The following is a 5,330-nucleotide window of genomic DNA, read 5'->3' as shown; positions in this document are numbered from 1 at the left end:
AAAGAGATTTCTGCTGAAGAAGGAAGCAGCAGCTCCCCGATCGCCGGCGCCGGCCCTCTGCCCTTCCTCTTCTTCGTCATGACTCGCTAGCATGCGACAATCTGAGCTTCGTCCCCTACCAAAGACTCTCCCTTCTTGGCCTCCCACGTGACGGGTGTGCTGGCAGAACAGAGGCCTCGCCCGCGAGCCTGTGACCGTGCCATGTCGCAGGACAAAGGGGACATGCGGTGGCCGATGGGATTAAGGTCGCCGATCAGCCGCCCTTGATAGAGAGACAACCCTAGGTGACCTGGGCGGCCCAGTGCAATCACGGGCGTCCTCGCAAGGGGAAGGGAGACTCAGAGAGGACAGCAGAGTCCCTTGACGTGAGACGAACTAGGTGCTTTACTGCTGGCTTTGAACGTGGAGAAGGGGGTCTCACGCCAAGGAATGGGGGGACGGCCTCTAGGAGCTGGAGAAGGCAAGACAGGGCCCCCGCCCTGGAACCTCTGGGCGGGGACGGGCTCACCCAGCACCTTCATGCAGTTGTGTCACTAAGTTGGAGGTGATTACTTATTGTAACAACGGGAAACTAATACAAAGATCCTGGTATTTCAATTTCTATAAATGTTCCTCGGAGATTCGGGGCTGTTCTCTGTCTTTTGTCAGCTCCATGGGTGTTTGAGAATCCTGTTCTTCCAGCTTCTGTTTTTCCTTTGATCCAACCCTAGGGCGTTTCTCCTTTTCACAGAGCGATGCCATCCGGCCAACTCCTGCAGACAGCTAGTCACTGGCTCTACATCTCTGAGTCCCTCTGGCAACTCAGATTTGACGTGTTTTGATGGTATTTTTTAAATAACAAAATCGTGACTCGCAAACAGATATAAATGAACCCATCCAGAAGACTTTGTTTAACAAATGAATTAATATGGGATTCAGTCAAATATTGCAATTTGTTTAAAGTGGGATTCTAAGAACCACACATGCATAGTCAGTAAGGAACGGGAAAATCATTTATAAATCCATGCAAAACGCGTTTATCGTGAGCAAATTGCGTGGTATGTGAATTGTATCTCCAGAAAGCTGTCAAAAAACAAACAAACAAAAACCCAGTTTATCCACAAAGAAAAAAGAGAAAACCCGATTGCATTTCTCTGGACACAAGTCATTTGCATTTCAGTGGTTAAGAATCATTCACATTCTTAACAGTTTTCTCTTCCTTACATAGTAGTAAAAGAGATAAAAGAAAAAAAAAACATTGAAAGGCAGAGTAAACCCAAAAACGCACAGGACACCCAGTAATCTCCTGACGTCGTTTCGAAATCTCTCCCGAACGTCCCAAGGTGCCCCGTGGCCTTCCGGTTCTCCCGACGACCGCTTTGCGCATTATCGTCTCTTGTCAAACTTCCCAGACACCTGCCCTTTGTCTCAGCTGCCACCATTCCTTCCTCCTTCCCGAGAGAGCGAGAAACGAGTCAGGAGGCGACCTCGGCCTGCGTCCGACCCCACGGGCACCCGCGCGTTGTCCGCTTGTCCCCATCGGCTAGCCCTGCCCTCCCGTGACGGTGGACGAGCCTTTCTGGGGCCGGTCACCACACAGCGAACAAGCCTCAGGCACCCGTAGCGCGGGGCCTGCTGGAGGCCCCCGGGGCTGTGCACCTGCTTCTCCTGAGCCTCGAACGGGTCCTGCTGCGCGCCCGCGGCCCGCCCGCTGTGGCTCCCTGCTCCGCCGTCGGCTCACCGGTGATGTCTCCCTCCAGCACCTTTGAGGGGCGGGCGCCTCACCCCGACCCGGAGCCCCGCGCTCCCTCGCCTTGAGCTGTCTTCCAAAGCACGCAAAGCCATCGCGTGCCTCGGGTGTTCGTGTGGGGACCGATCTCACGCCTCCTCCAAATAGCTCCATCAACGCAGCAACTTTAGCAGTGTTTTTCCACGGCCGTGTTTTCAGACACAGAGGAAGATGTCGCGCGGAGCGAGCCCGGGGATAAATGTTTGATAAATGACAAAGCGAGCGAGCTCGCACCCACTTTCTCATGTCCTCTGATGCTCACTGTCCGTCGCCGCCTCCTCCAGCAGTTAAGGACCCCAGCTCCACCGCCCTTGGCCTCGCCCGTGGCGGCCAGCGCCGAGCAGGCCGGGGCCCGCCCCCTGTCCTCTGCCGCACGCGGTCAGCCGGGCCGCTCTGCGGGCATTGCCCCGAGCCCTGCACAAGAGCTCCGGGCCTCCTGACGAGGCCCCAATTATCTGGGTGTCTTCAAATGGGTGATAAATGGCCCCCCACCTGTGTTTCCGCTCCCCTTCCTTCCTCGAGTGAGTCGCAGATCTAAGCGTGTCCCGCTCCTGCTTAAAATGGAAAACGCTCCCATGTTTTCTCACTGTGCACACGTCAAGTTCCAACCTCCGTCGTGTCCCATAAGGTTCTTCAAAACCGTTCTAAATCTACCATCCCTTCCTTATACTTTTTTACTCTCCTCCTATCCAGACTAGGTATATTTTTTCCATGGCAGATGTTTTATATCTTTATTCAAGCTATTTTTCTTAGAATTTCCTTACTACATCCCATCCTTTCGAAGGCGCTATTTTTTTTTTTTTTTCCACAGGCTCCAATATTGCGTCTTTGTCACCCTCAGAGCATCCAGGTAGAATTAGTTCCTTCGTCTTCCGGAGTCCCTTGAAAGTATATGCGTGCGTCTGTCTGTGAGATAATGCCCCTCCGGCGACAGCGCCATCTGCCGCTTTCATGCTGCTTCTTTCCGCAGGGCCCGCCATCGTGGCTTCGACTACGGGCTCGATGCCAGCACGCCCTCCTGTTTGATGTCAGCGCGTTACTTAAGTTCTCTAAACCCCAATTCTTTTGTGCTTAAATTGGGGATATTAGAACCTACCTGGCAGCGTTCTTGTAAGGATAAGATAATTCACGGACAAGTTCAGCTCTCGCTCTGGAACTCACTGTCTGCGCCCAAATTGCTGTTAGACGATACACTTCTCTTATAGTCTTTAGTTGGGCATCGTCTGTGCAGGAAAAACTCTCAACGCGTAATCGGAGGTCGTAAAAGTTGGTTGAAGTGACTTCTGTTGGAGTTTATCACTATATGCTGGCAATTTCCGAGTAAGCGACGATGGAGAATGATATCTTGGTTCAGCTTTACACCGAAGCAATCAACAGAACGTGAGATGTGTGGTGACGAGCACTTCCTATCACGACTGGCTTTACGACCTGTGTGCCGCTTCCAATATGTCCTGTCCCTTCCGGGCAGACTTAATGCTCACCCTCAAATCTCCAGGTCCACACGGAAGTCTGGCCGGGCCGAGCTGCTGCCGGCCTCCGGTGTCACGCCCCGTGCTCAGCCATAGTCCACTCTGCTAGGTGACTTATGCCAGAGTGACTGGAGCGATGCCCTTTGTCCACGGTGGCTCCTCAGTGAAGAGCCATCTTCTCAAAGGTCTTTCGCAGGAGGAAATCCCGAGCACGGCCATCGCCAGGTGACTGTGGAAACTCTCCCTTTTAGATCTTTGTTGTTTGCTCTGAGGAAGAGTCACTAATGATCCAAGTTATAAAATGTCACTTTAAGTAAGGTTTGAATCTAAGTAATGCTTGAAGTTAAAGCTACACATTCCCCAGCTCTCCTGAGATGTGAGTGCCATACACCATTGTGTGACTTTAAGGCATGTTACTCGTTGGTTCGGTGTGCACCATCGTGTGACTTTAAGGCATACAGCTCGTTGGTTCGGTGTGCGTATATGTTGCAAAATTATTACCACGTAAGGTTAGGTAACATGCACATCACCTCACATAGTTACAGTGTGCTTTTGCGATGAGAATTTGTAAGATTTGCTGTCTCAGCAGCGTTCCAGTACATGACACGGTGTTGTCTGCTATCACCGTGCTGAGCTTTATTCATCTTATGGCCGAAGGTTCTACCTTTGACCCTCTTCGGCCACTGCCCCCACCCCAACCCCCACCCCGGGCATCGACCACCCATCTGCTCTCTGTTTCTATGAGCGTCATTTTTAGGTCCCACATACAAGTGAGAACATAGATTATTGTCACCCTGACTTATTTCGCATAGCAGAATACCTTAAGGTTCATCCACGTTGTCACAGATGAAAGGATTTAATGTTCTCTTGTGTGTCTGTGTAACTTTACTTCATGATCCACTCATGCATTGATGAACAGTAAGGCGGCTCCATGTCACAGCTGGTATACGTAATGCTGCGGTGAACATGTGAACCTATACCTTTGAAATAATTTCAGATATATCTGTTTGTATTATCATCAAGCCATTACCAAAATCAACTGATCCTTCCATTAGCATTTAAAGGCCACTGATCCCGAACTCTGCCTCCCCCGCAGGCCCTCACGCCTGAGCCACAGCAGTTCATGCAGGCATTGGACAGATGAGCCCACGGGCCCAAGGCCCACAGAATAACATCTGCAAACCCGAACTAATATTTTTTTGCCACAAACTTGCCTCATCTCTTTTCCTCTATTTTAAAAAACGGTAGATCCCTGAGCAAACTGTCTTCTTTCCCCTCAATCATTCTCTCAAATTCAATTAGTTGACAAACCATCTTTTTACTGCTTTCGGTTCTTACTCTCACCACCTTAGACAGCTTCAGTCATCTCGTAACTCCAGCTTCTTAAACTTTTAAACTGTAGCTTCGCGTTCTTTATTCCCTAATGTAGCCGGCTAAGTCTTTTACGTCCTTATTTCCCTGTGTAAACTGGTCAGAACTAATTGAGGGCCAGTGGGGACTCCGGTCCCGAACCTCTGCAGTGAGGTGTCACAGGTGGGGCGGCCTCTAATTCCCAAGGCACATGCTCCACCTCCCTAGAGTCACGTTTCCATGGAAATCAGGAGATTATTTTTTTATTTAAAAATTGTGTATCTTGCTTGGAAGACCAAGGGAAATTGGAGAGAGAGTGGGGGAGAGAGACAGAGACAGAGAGAGACAGAGGGTGGCAGAGGCAGAGAGAGGAACTTTGTAGAACCTGCACATGGGCGGACACGCTGAGCCGTCTGGCGCAGCCCGCACAGGCTGGGCAGAGGCCTCGTGTGGAGGGGGCAGAAAGCAGGGGACAGAAAGCGGGTGGCAGAGCTGCAGGGCTGCGCCGTGGCGGCCGCGGCCGGGCCCCAAACCCACCGTGGGCACCAGCTCTGGACACCGCGCGTCTGACCCAGGGCACAGCACTGAGCTGCCGCGGGCGGGAACGGGCTGCAGGTCTGCAGGGCCCCGGGGCGCTGGGCGCCGCTGGTTCCAGCGGCAGGACGGGGGCGCTGTTAAAGGCCCCGACATGTGGGACGAGCCTTTCCCCTTTCTCCGGGCATTCTTCGCGGTCTGGCGTGGCT

This window comes from Pteropus alecto, unplaced genomic scaffold (assembly GCF_000325575.1).
Source record: "Pteropus alecto unplaced genomic scaffold, ASM32557v1 scaffold53, whole genome shotgun sequence".
Lineage (NCBI taxonomy): Eukaryota > Metazoa > Chordata > Mammalia > Chiroptera > Pteropodidae > Pteropus > Pteropus alecto.
Note: the sequence above shows the minus strand (reverse complement) of the source record.